Raw genomic sequence first — 17,807 nt, 5'->3', positions numbered from 1 at the left:
GAAATCTGGTAATGTGATCCCTCCTACTTTGTCCTTCTTTTTCAAGATTGCTGTGGCTATTCGGGGTCTTTTTTGGTTCCATATAAACTTTTGGAGTGTTTGTTCTAGTTCTGTGAAGTATGTCGTTGGTATTTGGATGGGGATTGCATTGAATCTATAGATTGCTTTGGGTAGTATGGACATTTTAATGATGTTAATTCTTCCAATCCATGAGCAATCCACTTTTTTATATCTTCCTCTATTTCATTTTTCAATGACCTGTAGTTTTCTGTGAAGAGGTCCTTTACTTCTTTGGTTAAGTTTATTCCTAAGTATCTTAATTTTTTTGCTGCAATGGTAAACAGGATTATCTTTTTAGTTTCTCTTTCTGTGATTTCATCATTGGTGTATAAGAATGCCGTTGATTTATTGACATTAATTTTGTAACCTGCTACTTTGCCAGATTAATTTATTAAGTCTGGTAGATTTTTGATGGAGTCTTTAGGGTTTTCTATGTACAATATCATGTCATCTGCAAATAATGACAGTTTCACTTTCTCCTTTCCAATTTGGATCCCCTTTACTTTTTCTTCATGTCTAGTTGCTTTGGCTAAGACTTCTAGTGCTATGTTAAATAAGAGTGGTGAAAGTGGGCATCCCTGTTTTGTTCCTGTTCTTAAGGGGAATGCTTTTAGTTTTTGCCCATTGAGTATGATGTTGGCTGTAGGTTTTTCATATATGGCCTTTATTATGTTGAGATATGATCCCTCTATTCCCACATTGCTGAGTGTTTTTATCAAAAATTGGTGCTGTATTTTGTTGAATGCTTTTTCAGCATCTATTGATATGATCATATGGTTTTTATCTTTCCTTTTGTTTATGTGGTGTATCGCATTTATTGATTTGCGAATATTGTACCATCCTTGCATGCCTGGGATGAAACCCACTTGGTCATGATGAATAATTTTTTGATGTATTGCTGGATCCAATTTGCTAATATTTTGTTAAGGATTTGGGCATCTGTGTTCAGGGATATTGGCCTGTAGTTTTCTTTCTTTGTAGTGTCTTTATCCAGTTTTGGAATTAGGATTATGCTGGCCTCATAAAATGAGTTTGGAAGTGTTCCGTCTTTTTGGATTTTTTGGAATAGTTTGAGGAGAATGGGTATTAGATCTTCTATGAACGTTTGGTAAAACTCCCCCATGAAGCCATCTGGGCTTGGGCTTTTGTTTGCTGGGAGTTTCTTGATTATATCTTCAATTTCATTTGTTGTTATTGGTCTGTTCAAGTTTTCTATCTTTTTCTGGTTCACTTTTGGGAGGCTGTGTGTTTCTAGAAATTTGTCCATTTCTCCTAGATTGTTCAGTTTGTTGGCGTATAATTGTTCATAGTATGTTTCGATGATTCTTTGTATTTCTGTAGTCTCAGTTGTTACTTCTTCTCTTTCATTTCTGATGTTGTTTATTTGGTTTCTCTCTTTTTGTTTCTTGGTGTGTCTGGCTAAAGGTTCTGCACAGCAAAAGAAATAACCATCAAAACAGAAAGGAAACCCACTCTATGCGAGATCATAATTGCCAATGATGCATCAGATAAGGGGTTAATTTCCAAAATATATAGAGTGCTCATACAACTCAACAAAAGGAAGACAAAGAACCCAATTAAAAAATGGGCAGAGGACCTAAATAGACACCTCTCCAAAAAGGACATACAAATGGCCAAGAAACATATGAAGAAATGTTCAACATCACTAATTATCAGAGAGATGCAAATTAAAACAACTATGAGATATCACCTCACACCTGTCAGAATGGCCGCCATCAACGAATCAGCAAACAACAAGTGTTGGCAAGGGTGTGGAGAAAAGGGGACTCTAGTACACTGCTGGTGGGAATGCAGACTGTGGAAAATACTATGGTGTTAACTCAAAAAGTTAAAAATTGAACTGCCATTTGACCCAGTGATCCCACTTCTAGGAATATATCCAAAGAAGCCTGAAACACCAATCAGAAAGAATATATGTACCCCCATGTTTGTAGCAGCACTATTTACAATAGCTAAGATCTGGAAACAATCCAAGTGTCCATCAGTAGATGAGTGGATTAAAAAGCTGTGGTACATGTACACAATGGAATGCTATGCAGCTGTAAGAAAGAAAGATCTCTTATCCTTTGAGATGGCATGGAAGGACCTACAGAGTATTATGCTCAGCGAAACAAGCCAAGCAGAGGAAGACAAATATCACATGATCCCACTTATTTGTGGAATATAATGAACTAAACAAACAGCTGAACAAAATTAACCCAGAGATAATAGAGGTGGGGTACAGACTGATAAGCCTCAGAGGAGGGGGGTTTGGAGGAGAAAGAGATAAACCACAGAACTTACATGCATGTATGCATGGCCAATGAACACAGACAACAAAGCTGGGGATGGGGTGGAGGGGAAGGGGAGGAGGATGTCAATGGGGGAAAAATGAGAAACATCTGTAACAAAAACAAATTAATAAATAATTAAAACAACAACAACAACAACAACAACAACAACAAAACAAGGTTATATAAAATGCCATTTTAAGTCATCCTAAAATAAATTCTGTAGATTTCTTGGCTTTACCTAAGTCCACTTCCCCTGAGGGATTTTGGATCTGTCACACTCATCATATTGTTCTAGGAAGAGTTGTCTAGCAGGGGTCAGAGACGCGAGATAGAGAAGTCCTGCCTCTCCCCTGGCCTTTCCTTGTATTTCTCCCACCACCCCATGGCCTTGCATGGAGCTCCCATAATAAGCCCCTGCCTATTCCATTGCTGAACATGTAAACATGCTCATAATTACCTGACTATGACTTATCTCCTGAACTAGACCCTCAGCACTAAAATGTCAGGGATTCGAAGTCTTGTTAGCTTCCACAGTGCCTAGATCAGCTCCTGGTCCACTGCAACTGTTCTAGAAATGCTGTTGAATGAGTCCGAGCGCCACCACTAAGTCTCGGAAGGGTTGGGTTTCTTCCACCATTGACTTTCTTTGGGCAGCAGTATTCCCAGTGGTAGAAATATTGGCCTCAATGACTAATTCTTTCAAACCACAAATCTCCGATGCGGTAAGTGTAAAAAAAGAAGAATCAAATAACAGAAAGAATCAAAGATGATGCTGATAGTTGCCAGCTTGAAAGAATACAGGAACATGGTGGAACCAGCAGACAATGCATTTCAGTTGGGAGCCATAATTGGGACCATGAGAAGAACCTTGAAACATGTTTATCTGAGATTAAGGGAATATAACCAATGAAAGACCAGTCTGTATATCAGGTTTAAGTTGGAAGTTTGAGGGTTATCCCTATACAAGTGATGAAGGTTGATGGGGAGGTGATTTTTACAGAGAATAAAGCAAAGTAGTAAAAGAGATTGAGGATGAACTGAGAGTTGGTGGGTGGGAAAGGGAAGAATCCCCCTAAAAGCAAGGGTGACAGCAGATTCAGGGAAGCACTACCCCATATGAACGTAAAGAAAACAACAGAAGGGATGTTTTGCAGAAACCAAGCATGTTTGGTACTTACAGTTTGAGGTACAACATTGAAGTTAAGTTTGGGTGTATTTACAAACTCCTCACCCGTCCTCACAGGTCAGTGTGACCTCCTTTGCCATCACTGTCCCACAAACAGCTGCCATGTGTAACCTTGTATACCCACCGGACAGAAATTTCCAAACTGAATTGGAAAATAAATAAATTATATCTTAACTTTTGCAATTATTGGGACAAAAACATGCTAATTGTTTCAGGTAGATTTTTAATGGTGTATACACAGAGCAGGACAAAAGTGATTAAACAGTTAATAAATTCTTGTCCACACCAAAAACACATTCATTCTTCTTCCAAACACCCATATGATGTCATGCTGTCATGTAGGTGGGACTTCGTCTAGTTCTTTAAAGAAGAAGCAAAAAGCATTTTCTTCATCAACCAGCACATGGATGTGCTATTATTACAGGACCCTGAAGGTGTTCAGTCACTCAGCTTCAAGTCGGACAAGCAAAGGCATAGAATGGGTTGAGCCAGATGAACAAACTAGCACAGGGGATGGGGTGACCAAGAACTTTGGAAGGAAAACTAGTATGAGAAAGGAAACTAGTTTAAAAAAAATCTGAAAACGCACTTATTGGGTAGTACAGAATTTGTTACATTGTTTTTTAGGGACTTGGGGTCAATATGCTCCAGTGATGCCCACTCTCTAAGAATCCACGGAAGTGTGGATGAGAGCACGCTTCCCAGTGTCCCTGTCCCTTCTCTGTAGGAAGGGATGAAGGTCCGCGGAACTCTCAAGGCAGAAGAAGATCTATCTCCTAAACACCTCGTTTGTACATATTACGAACCACAATAGCAAGAAACCCGTGACAACTTGAAAATGGCTGAGAACGCGGGGTGTGACAGAGCTGTACTGTATCAAAGGTAGCATCCAAAGGACACTTCTTCAAACAGGGAACATCGCCAACAAAGAGCACGGTGCACAATCAACATGGAAACAGGGCTCATAGAACCGCAGCCAAAGGAGCAGAAGCTAGGCCTTCTCCCTTCAGCTCAGCTGGCCTAGTCTACCCGGAATACGCAGGCTTACAATGCCCCCGCCCCCCAATTTCAGAGGTGTCAGAATGGAGACACGGTGCCAGCAGAAAGTCCTCCACCGAGCGAGCTCTTGTTAGCTAACTGCGGTGTTTTGTTCCGCGGCTGCAAGCCTGCACGGCCGTCACGGTGTCAGTCATAATTACCACCTGTTCGCTCGCGCCTTCAGGTTCCATCACCTCGGCAGCATTAAGCAGCCGGTGGCAGGAAGCAGTGTCGATTGCCCAGGAGCAGCGACTGTCAGGCTCTGGGTTTCGGAGGATAATTGCCGCCTGTGCACAAATAGCCCTGGCCTCCCCCGCCCCCCTCCCGAAGGCGGGAGGGAAAGCCCAGCTGCAGGTCTACGGGAGCTCGCGTTCTCTGGACAGAGGAGATCAGAGGCACGTCGGATGTCATTTTCATGCCATGAATCAGATCTGAACTCTCACACCAGCCTGTCATTCTGTTTCAGAGAAAAGTTCGGTTTTTAAAAACGGTGCAGACCACATCTTCTTGCCCCTGCTCTGTAGTCCTCGAGGCCGCATAGATTTCATCCTCTGAAAGGTTTTGATTAGACTTTCCTAAATGTGATGTCTGCATTACAGCTTTGCAACTTTCCCACTCAATTTAATATCATATGAACAAATAATAAGGAACAGTAGTTGATGTTAAGTGAGCACTTAGTGTGTGGTAGGCATTGTTTAAGCATTCTATATTAAGTGCATACTTTAATTTTCACCATGTCCCAATCAGGTAGGTACCATTTTGATTCCCTTTTAAGGATGCAAATGTCAAGGCATAGAGTGGTTATTTCTCCCAGTTCCTCAACTGTGCCATTACCTTTCTTTAACAAAATTTTTTTTCTTTACTAATTTTAGAGAAAAGAAGGGAGAGGAAGAGAGAGATGGAAACATCGATGAGAGAGAACTTTGATTGGCTGCCTCCTGCATGCCCCCCACTGGGGATCAGGCCCACAACCTGGGCATGTGTCCTGACCTGGAGTCTAACTGGCGACCTCCTGGTGCATGGGTCGGTGCTCAACCACTGAGCCACACCGGCCGAGTAGTGCCATTACCTTTCTTACCTCAAAACCTTTGCTCATGGGGTATCCAAAAGGGTAGCCAGCCCTTTCCTTCTTATCATGCTAATGCCTGAATATGCTAAAAATTCATCTCAAATACCAGTTGCTTGGAAAAACCCCAACATCATCTCCTAGTCTGAATCAAATACTCCTAAGCACTTGGTTTATATTAGTTAGATAACTGTTATCTACGCTACTGTAATTATTAACATTGTGTCTCTTACTTCCTTATGGGTGGGGACTCTAAATCCCCAAAATAAATTAGTTCCTGGAGGCGACTGTCCTCTACTCCAGGACTAGTTTAACATTCATAAAATTGTTAGCAAAAAAAAAAAAAAAATGATGGAAATGACAACATTTTAAAACTATTTTTTTCCCTTTAAGTTTGCCAAAATATCAGGTCTTCAACTTTATATGGTTATCAAGAAGCATCAGTCACATATGTTTACTTCTGACACCACATTGTTTGGGAAGAGGATACTACTTAGAGTTTTTTCAGTGTGGTATTTATGCACACAGGCTGTAGGTTTTTGTTTTTGTTTTTGCAGTTAGAATCACTTTTCTTCCTTTCCTTTTTTTTTTTTTTTTTTTAAAAAAAAACTCATCTTTATTCTTAAATGTATTACAGATGTTTCTCTCCTTTTTCCCTATTGACCCCCTCCTCCCCATTCAACCCCCCTTCTGCTTTCCCCACACTACTGTCAGTGTCCATTGGTTATTCATATATGCATATTAGCTCTTTGGTTTATCTCATCCCACCCTCCCTCCCCCTTTCCCTTTGAGGTTCTAGGCTGTAGGTTTTAAGCTGTGATGCCTTCATGTGAAAATTTGACATAATTAGAATTGTTTTGCCTTCTAGTGATCTAGGGAGGACAAGATGAAATCACCTTGAGTAGGACAGTAGTCCCCAAAGATGAAGATCATGAGAATCACCTGAAGAACTTTTTAAAAATGCAGATTTTCTGGTATCCTACTGCCATTAGATCAGAATGTTTGAAGTTAAGGCCTAGGAATATACATTTTTCAAATTACCATAGTTAATTTTGATGATCAGTCAGTTTTGGGAATGGTTATATCATAGGCCTTGAGGTGGTTTAAAGTGATTTGGTTTAAGTAGTGATTGAAAATATGTAAAAGTGATCTTCTGATGTGTGGACATGGGAAACCCAAAGAGAATGGAATAAACAATTCACTAGTCACATCAGTAACATAAATCAAACGAACAAGAAATGGATATTTTGGGAGGGGCTCAATAACAGGCTCAATTAGAATAAACTGGAGGGGCTTTTATGCAATGCCTTTAAAGCCTACAGGCCCACACCTCCTAATTAAATCAGAATCTTAAATCTGAGTGGGACTCAGGTATCAGGATTCTTTGAAAAGCAGCCAGATGATACAGCCAGGTTAGTGATGGGATTAATGGCTTTGAGAAATGCTGCTACTGCACACACCCAGCTCTGAGACTTACATTCGTAGTGCATACTCTTGTCTCTGAGACCACCCGTGACCAAAAAACTGTTAACTTGGTTTAATCTAGTATTTTTCCATAGAAAGCACTTTAAAAATAATTATCTTTATTATTGAAAATATTACAGATGTCCCTCCTCTTTTCTTCCCATTGACCCCCTACCTTCACCACACTACTGCCTTTGTCTATTGGTTATACATATTAGCATGTAAGTACTTTGGTTTATCTATTTCTATCCCCCTGACTCCTTACTTCTGAAATTTGTCAGTCTGTTCTCTACTTTCATGTTTCTGGTTCTATTTTGTCAGTTTATTTTGTTCATTAGATTCCACAAATAAGTGAGATCATGTGATACTTGTCTTTCTCTGATGGGCTTATTTTGCTTAGCATAATACTCTCCAGGTCCCTCCATGCCATCTCAAAGGGTATAAGAAGTTTCCTTTTTACAGCTGCATAGTATTCCACTGTGTAACTGTACCACTGCTTTTTTATTCACTAATTTGGGCTGGTGTTTCCTCAAAAAATTAAAAATGGGACTTCCATTTGATCCAGTGATCTCACTCCAGAAATATAATCCTAAGAAGCCAGAACCACCAATCAGAAAGAACATATGTACCCCTATGTTTAAGGCAGTGCTATTTACAATAGCCAAGATCTGGAAACCACTTTTTTTTTTTTTTTTTAACTTATCTTTATTGTTGAATGTATTACTGATGTTCCTCCTTTTTCCCTTATTGACCCCCTCCTCCCCACTCCTGCCCCCCTCCTGTCTTTCGCCACACTATTGTCTGTGTCCATTGGTTATACACATATGCATATAAGTTCTTTGGTTTATTTCTTCCTACCTCCCTCCCCCCTTTCCCTTTGAGGTTTGTCAGTCTAGCAACCATTTGTACTTCTTAATCCCTTCACGATTTTCACCCATTCCCCCAATCTCCCTCCCATCCGGCAACCAAAAAAATGTTCTCTTTATTTATGAGAATGTTTCTGTTCTGCATGTTCATTTTGTTTGTAGATTCAATTGTCAATAGATATGTATTTATTGCCATTTTGTTTATTCATATTTTTTATCTTTTTCTTCAAGAAGACCCTTCAACATTTCATATAATAATGGTTTGGTGGTGATGAACTCCTTTAACTTTTTCTTGTCTAGGAAACTCTTTATGTGGCCATCGATTCTAAATGACAGCTTTGCAGGATAGAGGAATCTTGGTTGTAGGTTCTTGCTTTTCATCACTCTGAATATTTCTTGCCACTCCCTTCTGGCTTGCAAAGTTTCTTTTGAGAAATCAGTTAACAGTCTTATGGAAACTCCCTAGTAGGTAACCACCTCCTTTTCCCTTGCTGCTTTTAAGATTCCCTCTTTGTCTTGAACTGTTTGCATTATAATGATGATGTGTCTTGGTGTGGCACTCTTGGGGTTTATCTTGTTTGGGACTCTATGGTTCCTGGACTTGTATGTCTATTTCCTTCACCAAGTTAGGGAAATTTTCTATCATTATTGTTTCAAATAGATTTTCAATTTCTTGTTTTCTCTCTTCTCCTTCTGGCACCCCCAAGATGCGAATGTTGGCATGCTTGAAGTTGTCCCAGAGGCTCCTTACACTATCCTCATTTTTTGGATTCTTTTTTTCTTTTTGCTGTTCTGATTGGGTGTTTTTTGCTTCCTTATTTTCCCAACAGATGGCTTGCTTCTTGGCTTTACCTACTCTACTATTGAGTTTGTGTAAATTATTCTTTATTTCAGTTAGTGCATCCTTCATTTCTGACTGGTCCTTTATTATGTTCTTGAGGCCCTCACTAAGTTCACTGAGGTTCTCACTAAGTTCATTGAGCATCCTTATAAGCAGTGCTTTGAACTCACCATCTGTTAGGTTGCTTATCTCCATTTCACTTAATTCTTTTCCTGGGGTTTTGTTCTATTCTTTCATTTGGGACCTGTTTCTTTGTCTTCTCATTTTGGTTGCTTCCCTGTGTTTGTTTCTATGTATTAGGTAGAATTTCTATGTCTCCTGCACTTCCTAGGGTGGCCTGTTATTGTAGGTGTCCTGTAGGGTCCAGTGGCATGGCCTCCCCGATCTCCCAGCTGGACCCTTGAGGTGCACCCCTTGTGTGGACTGTACACCCTTCTGTTGTAAATGAGTCTTGATTGCTGTTGGCACATCAATGAGAGGGTTTTACTCAGGCTGATCAGCTGCAAGGACTGGCTGTGCCCACTCTCCACCAACCTCTGACTACCTTGGGTGATCAACTGTGTAGGGCCCACCACACAGAACAAGACTTACTTCAGCAGGCCTCTGGTACCCACTGAGTCCACTCATTGAGTGTGTCTCTTGTGGAGGTGGTTGGGTGGTGGTGCTTCACAGTGTTCTGAAGCTGTCCAGTGGGTGTGCTGGCTCTGGGGCAAGGTCAGCCACTGCCTGTGTTCTACCCAGGGCCACCAGGCATAAGCTACAAAGTGATCTGCAGATGGCTGCTTCTTGTGCTGGGCTTGGAGGTGCCCAGGAAGAGCCAAGTTGTGAACCAAGGCTGGCTGCTTCTAGTGCCAGGCCTGGGGTCACTTAACGAGAGGTATGGGGCTAGCTGAGACCAGATGCTACTTGTTTGAAAGAATTTAGGAAAACCTGAAGCAGGATCCAAGACAAGCCAATCCTATGGTAAAGCAACTGGCAACAGCTTGGGTGGGCCTGAAAGTTGGGTGGGGCGGGGCCTCAGGGAATCACCAGGGCGGGGCTACCAGTGTGAGCCAAGTTGCTGGAGTTTCAGATATGTGGCTGTCTGCCACCCCCAGGAAGGGCTCACCAAAAGAACAAAGGCATCTGTCCAGGAGAAAGCCCCCTCTCCAGCCCTCGCCCCGATGTGAAACAGCTCAGTTCTTCCCTGTGTGTCTCTGGTGCCCCTCGAGCTGCACCCCCTACATTGGAGCCTGGAGGGTGCAGTCCGAGTAAGTCTGTGCGCGGGCTGTTTGAGAGGAGCTGCCTGGGGCTCCTTCAGCCTCAGCCTCCCTCAGCCTCAGCTGGTTTTGACAGCCAGACGTGATGGGGACTTCTCTCCTGGCACTGGAACCCGGAGCGGGGCACCTGGTGTGGGACGGGGACCCCTCAGTCCTCAGGGAGGACCTTCCCAGCCAAGTGTCTTCCTGATTTTTATCCACCACACGTGGGTGTGGGACCAGCCTGTCGCACCTCCGTCCCTCCTACCAGTCTCTGTGTGGCTGCTTCTTTAACTTCGTAGTTGTAGGGCTTCCATCCAGCTTGACTTCAGGCGGCTTTGACTGATGGTTGTTCTGTAGTTTAGTTGTAACTTTGATGTCTGGGAACCACTTTTTATTTTAACAGCATCTACTGAGCTCCAGAAACAAGGACTCAAGGTAAAGAGGGCGGGCACTAGAGCCCGTGCAGGGTAGCTCGTGGCTGAGGCTGTTCTCTGTCATGTACGAGGGAGAGGAGGAACACAGACCTTCGAATCCCAGTTCTGATACTTCAGTTTGAAAATGATGGAGTAAGAAGGGCTAATGGACCATCCATCAATGTGAGTAAATTAGGGTGCTTTGCCCCTTTGTTCTATTATTTCTTTATTTATTAGCTCATACAACCTTCAACCGGCCACAGAAACATTGTTGATAGAAACCTCCTTTCTTCAGCAGGACACAAAACTTTGGCATTGGCTTGGGCACAAATAGAATCTGAACTTAGATACTGACTTGCTCTGGTCATTGAAAGGTGACTGGAAGCCTTCAATGTACTCCTATGGTTTGGCTCTGTCTTCACTGCCCCTACTCTCCCCGGAGAACACTGTGCCCAGATAACAGCTGCTTCTGCAGACAAGCCAAACCCAGTTCAGCTTGTAACCTGAGCAAGAAATAAATGTTTGTGATTAAAAACCAGGAAGATGTTAGTAGCTTATTATAACTAAAATGTAATATATAAACCTTATTTGGCTCTTGATACAAACAACAACAAAAAACTAAAATATACATGACACAATCAGATAAATTTGTATGATGACCTTATACATTCTGTGTCATTTTAAAGATGTAATAGAACTCTTTTGCTTGAGTTTAAATAAAACAAACAAACAAAACAAAACAAAACAAAACACTAATGATCCACATCAAATACTTTGCATGAAGTGATATAATATGGGGACAGGAAAGTGGGTGAAGTTATTAATGAATTAAGAACATGCAGGAATTGATAATCACTGAAGCTGGGTAATGGGTAATTAGGCATTCAATGTATTATTTTAATTTTTTATATGTTAGAAATATCCTACAATAAAGTTAGAAAATCAACATTCGCAAAAATGATTCTCTATAGGTTGAAAATTCATGGAGTTCCTTGTTAGAATTATAACAATCTTCTAATTTTATAGCATTGCCAATGAGCCATCCCCACCATAAAAGAGTCAGCCAGAGATATCTAATAATTTCCACCATGCAGTTATTATCTCTGTTCATCTCAGTGGAAATTGGTGAATATCTGGAGTTGGAATACTTTAAGAAAAAGGGATAAAGATCTAGAGAACTCAAAGGATAATGATCCATTTTTGAAAATTGACACACTTACATGTTTTTCCAGCTGTAGATTTTGTGTAGGCGAAAGCTATTTGATTATAGAAGATCCAGTTTCTCTAAAATTTTCAGAGGTAAAAACTTCATTAATTAACATCAAGGAAAATGGAGCATCTGCTACTTTTTGTCAACAGATTTTAATAATATTGAACATTGCTAATTGGATAGAACTGAAATACAGCTCTTTGTGTGTTAAATTAGTATGGTTCCTTCTGCTATTTTTTCCCCACTAAATTTCATTTAAACCATGGCAACTCTAGCGTTTTCCTCAACTACTTTGGCTAAAGTGATTTTGAAGGCTTACGATACAAAGAATTCATGGCAAAAATGCAGTCACTATTGCTGTTGTGATAGTTACTATGACCTGGACGAAGCTATCAGACTTGCTAACCTTTCAGCTCAAGGGTGTTCTTGAGCGTTTCTGAAGTCAGAAGAAGAAACAGCTATATTTAAAAGTCCGAGGAGAAACTCTGAATGCAGTACTGCTCAAAGGCCAAGTAAAAGATTTGCCAACGTGGCAGCCATAGGAGTGGTCGGCAGTGGATGTCTCTGTTTCCCTTTAAACACGGTCTATTATTACCACCAGATGGTAAATTAACCATGATTAGCTGGAGGTAAACTGTGGGCTCAATTTAGCCCCAGTTGTAATTAATGGCTAGAAATCGGAGGTATCATGAAACTAATCAGAATCTAGTTTAGAAAGAAACGGAAAGAAAGGCAGAGAGAGAGTCAGGTGGCTTGAGGTTCAGATCTGGACTTGACTAATTTTTACCTCTTTGGCTTTGGGCAAATGACTCCATCTCCTTGAGAGTCGGCTTCCTTGTGTACTGGTGATAAAAAGACCGTGTAGGAGGCCATGCGGTGAAATGTTATAAGTTCTCTTCCTCTCCACCTTCTCCCCACAATATCAGAGAAATGCTTCCACATTTTTTGGTTTTCAAACACTGGCATTTCCGTTAAGTCCTCTCGGGTGCTATTGGTGCCAGTACTGGGTGGTGGCAGGAGGCTGCGTGGTGCGCTAGGTTAGGCCAGGCTCCGGCAGCCAAGCTTCCCCCCAGTGGCTTAGTTCATTTCTGAAAAATTCGAGCTGAGAATGTGACTCAGCCTAAACAGGTTCTGAAAAATCTCAGCAGGAGGGACTTGATTTCCCCAAAATCCGTTCGCAGAGACTAGGCTAGGAAGGGAAGCAGCGTCTTGGCAAAACAGCAGCTCTGAGCCCGGCCATCTCCTGGGGAAATCGGTCACAGGCTGTCAAACACAGTGGCAGAGTCCTGCGCTGCGCAGCTCAGTGGGCGTGGCCAGTGTGACCGCGCCTCCGGATGCCGCAGGCACAGTCCAATAGCTGGTGCGCTGTTGCCCTGAATGTGGGATCTTTCTTCTGGCTTAAGGTGCCCAGGGCCTTTTCCTCGTTTTCCATGTTTATTGAGGTATAATTGACAAATAAAAATATTATATATTTAAGGTGTACAACGTGATGGTTTGATATACATATATATTGTGAAATTATTACCACAATCAAGCACATTAACACACCCATCACATCAAATAGTTACCATTTTTTTGGGGGTGGGGGGGGTGTTGAGAAGTTCTAAGATCTACTCTCTCAGCAAATTTTAAATATGCAATACAGTATTATTAACTATAGTCATCATGCTATATATTAAATCCTCAGAATTTATTTACCTTATAACTGAAAGTTTGTGCTTTATGAGCAAGGTCTCTCCATCTTCCCCGCCCTGGCCCCCATTCCCTGGTACCCACCATTCTCTCTGATTCAATGAGTTCAACTGCTTTAGATTTCACACACAAGTGAGACCACACAGTATTTGTCTGGCTTTTTTCACTTAGCATAATGTCCTCCAGGTTTATCCATGTTGTCGCAAATGGCAGGACTTCTTTCTTTTTTTTATGACTGAATAATATTTCATTGTGTATATATACACCACATTTTCTTATTCACTCATCCATAAACAAACACATTGTTATTTCTGTATCTTGACTATTGTGAACACAATGGGGAAAGAATAGTCTCTTCAATAGATGGTGCTGGGAAAATTAAATATCCACACACAAAAGAATAAAATTGGGCACTTTTTTTACACCATGTACAGAAATCAACTCAAAGTGGATTAAAGACTTACATATAAGGCTAGAAATGATAAAACTGTAAAACTCCTAGGACAGAACATAGGTGAAAATTTTTTTGGCAGTTATTTTTTTCAATATTACACCAAAAGCAGAGGCAAAAATAAATAAATAAATAAATAAAAAGCAAAAATAAATAAGTGGGACTATATCAAACTAGAAAAGCTTTTGCTCAGCAAAGAAAACCACAAAATAAAAAGGCAACTTATGGAATAGGAGAAAATATTTGCAAACCATATTTCTGATAAGGAGTTGATATCCAAAATGTGCAAGGAACTCATACAACTCAATAGCAAAAAGACAAATAACCCAATTAAAAATAGGCAAAAGACCTAACTAGACATTCCCCCCCCCAAAAAAAAGACATATACATATCTAACAGGTACATGAAAAGGTGCTCAGCATCACTAATCATCAGGACATGCAAATCAATGTCATAAGCTAGCATTGCACACCTGTTACAATGGCTAGCATTAAAAATAGAAGAGATAAGTGTAGATGAGAATGTGAATAAGGAAACATTTGTGTCCTGTGGTGGGAATGTAAATTGGTGCAGGCATTGTGGAAAACAGTGTGGTGATTCCTCCAAAGATTACAAATGGAACTACCTTGGACTTGCAACCTCACTACTGGAAAATAAAATCAGCATCTCAAAGAGACATTTGCACTTCCAATATCTTTTCCAATAGGTCAAGCTTTCTAGCACTGGCTTTCTCAACATGTCCCCTGCCTGGGTGCACATCCTGGGTGCCAAGACCACCACCTTTTTAACATGCTCCCTTAGCTATAGAAAAGCCACAACAACTGAGATCTGAGCCTTGTTCACCCTGTAAAAAAGCCAGCACTTCCTATGGTTGGCAAGGTCCTTTGGGGAGAACCGGCAGAGGAAGCCTCACCTAATTGGCGTATCTTTGGAAGGTGCCCCCTGCACATTCTGTCTCCTGAAGCCTTGACAAGAGGAGTCCTTGGAATTGCACCTCTGACTCTCTGTCACTCTGGTCTGCTACTCAAGCCCCATGCACATGTCAATACCCCCAATCTCCCTTCCCCAAAGCCGGTAGTGTGAATCATGCCCACCTAAGTCATAAATTTCAGCCACCTTGTTCCTTAAAAAGCTCTTCTCAAATCTACCCAAATATTTTCTCTCTCATTCAAAAGGACCTTAAAAGTTTTCTTTAAAATTTTTTCCTTAGAGCTAAAAGCTTTTGAGGTTATATACTTGCCATCAGTTCTTGACCTTTCCAATTCTTCCCTTAAAAGGGAGTCACATTTACACACACCCACACACACACACACACACACATACACACATACACACACAACTGGTGTGCCACAAGAACTTTTAAAACATGCAATACCCGACTATTTAGTCAGGGGCACTGACCTCTTTTCCTTTAGATTATAAAATAAAAAATTACAACAGTCAACACAACAATAGCCATCCAGTGTGAATGAATCAAAATCATGCTTATTTTGTGTGTGTCAGATCAGCAAAGAATATGTGTTTTGGTGTGCTGCAGACTTTTAGTAATTAGCTTATGTGTGCCATGAGATGAGAAAGGTTGAAAATCGCTGCTCTAGGCTACACAATTATGAAAAACAACACTGTCTTTGTTTTGTTTTGCTTATTTGTTCAGTTTTAGTTGGTCCTTGATTTTGCATCTTTGTTTTAGAAATAGTGGGAAATAACACAATATTAGAATTCTGGTATAAATTCTGTACAACTTTATACAAGATTCATAAACAGTTGTCATCACTTTTGGAACTCCCGTTTTGTATTAGGTACTGATGAAGATGTAAAAATGTCTAAGATATAGTCCCTGATCTGATTGGGTCTACCATGTTTAATATTAAGTATAATTTATTACACCAGTGGCTTCCAGGATTTCCTCTCTCTGTGTGTCCTAATTCTGGACTCTGAGGGGATTGAAAAAGGATGTTGTTGAGGATGTGGGGCAAGAGAAGAGGGGAACCAAATAATCATTTAGCAGCACAGTGCAGCTAATACAATACTTTTTTATCTGTTGCCTTTTGGCCCCCACAAGAACATATTTTACTCCCTTTTGCACACACAATTTGTTGGGCCCCTTCTGTATGGCAGGACTTGGGATATCCAGGAATGGGAAAATCCCTACTTAGACTTCAAGCAGTCTAGTGGAAGAGACAAATAAGAAAAATCAATGATTCCAGTCCAGTGTGATAGATTAGATGTTAAAGGTTAAAAAGGACAGATTTCTAGAGAAAGTTGGCCTGATGAATAGACATCAGAGGCACTGTTAACCTGATCTGGATTGAGTTTGGTGTGTAAAAGAAAACAGTACAACACAATGGAAAGAGAGATGAAATTGGAGTCAGGTAACTTGGGGTTCAAATCTGGATTTCACCACTTATGAGCTGAATGCTTTGGGCAAATTACCTTGGGAGGAGGAGTGGGCAGGGCTCAGGGACTGTCTTAGGATACGCATCTGGACATGAGCAATGGCAGATGAAACTTGAAGCGTGAGTACCGGCTGGTCAGCAGAGGAAACAGGTAGGAAGGCATTCTAGATGCTTACTGGTTCATGGGCATGGAGGCAGGGAGGTGGGTCAAGTAGGGTACATACAAAATGAGACAGGTACCTGGCTGCAATTAGCCTAAATAACACATTCACAAATTAGGAAACAGTGCTGGCTAAGGGTGGGCATATGGCTTGGGGACAAGATGGCATCCTAATGAGTAAAGAAGTACACTCCTTTCTATGGGCAGAGATGGTGCCAGGTCACAAGGCTCAACAAATAGAGAATTTTGCTCTCCCCTGCCTCTTTCGCTGTGTGACTGTGTAGTACCAAATTGTACAGAGTGTGTGACAAGCTGTCAAATGAAGACCTCTTGGGTACCTCCCAAAGCCCAGAAATGTTTAATGATTTGTTTGCCCCAGAACACAACCAGTGAGGAGAGAACTAGAGTTTACCTCCCAGAGTCTAACTTTACAGTCTATTTGCATCCCATTTCCTGGTAAGAAAACTGAAGCTCGAGGGCTCACAGCCTTTGCCCGTCACTAGGAATCAAGAGGAAGGGAAGGGAAAATAACACTCAAAATGTCTGTCTCCAACTCTCACTCACTTTCCTCAAATCAAATTAACCTTAATCAGTTTAAGTGGCAAAAATATGACAGAACGCAAGAAATTGTGGATTAGTAATTTAGAGATTGAACATGGATGAATTGCTTTAAAATTGTGAACTGTATGTCTAAGAATCTGATTTTGAAGCAATTTAATTCTCATCAATGTCTTGTGGTCATGTTTTGAATGCTAAAAAAAAATGCCTAGGTTGCGAATTTGATACTTCTTTCCCCTTAGCATTATCGAGTAACATTATCTATAAAACAGGGGGCAATTTTGCATTATTACAAGAGTTATATAAAAATACACTTGGGTACAATAAGTACTGTAATATTTGTGAAAATGACCTCTATCTTATGGAGATTTCCAATTGCTTGTGTTCCATAATTGTGCATTCAGATGCTAATTGCATGAAGCACTTGCTACTGCTTTGAGGTGCGTTGACAATCATATATCCTGAACTCTTGTGTCTCTTAGTCCCAGAACACACAAAGTCATAATAATAACGATTCTAGAATGTCTGGCATCTAACAAGTCTTTCATTCTTTCCACATAATAACTGATCATTTATTTTTTCCACCACCCCTCTGAGACAAACAGTTCTCTTCAATGAAAATGAGATTTGGAATAATCAGAAGTCATATACTACTGTGACTACAGTGATGGGAATGATAATGAAGAATACTTCTGGTGTGATCCTTTGTGGATAAAAGAAACTTGTACCTATGTGTCCTCATTGATACCGTCTAGGACCTGGTATGGTAGGGTTATGATGGTTTTGTTCTCACAGATGAGGAAATAAAGGCTCAGGAAGCTTGAGTTTATCCACTCATTTATTCACCTATTCAATAAATGCTCAGTGAGAG

This window comes from Molossus molossus, unplaced genomic scaffold (assembly GCF_014108415.1).
Source record: "Molossus molossus isolate mMolMol1 unplaced genomic scaffold, mMolMol1.p scaffold_m16_p_8, whole genome shotgun sequence".
NCBI classification, from domain to species: Eukaryota; Metazoa; Chordata; class Mammalia; order Chiroptera; family Molossidae; genus Molossus; species Molossus molossus.
Note: the sequence above shows the minus strand (reverse complement) of the source record.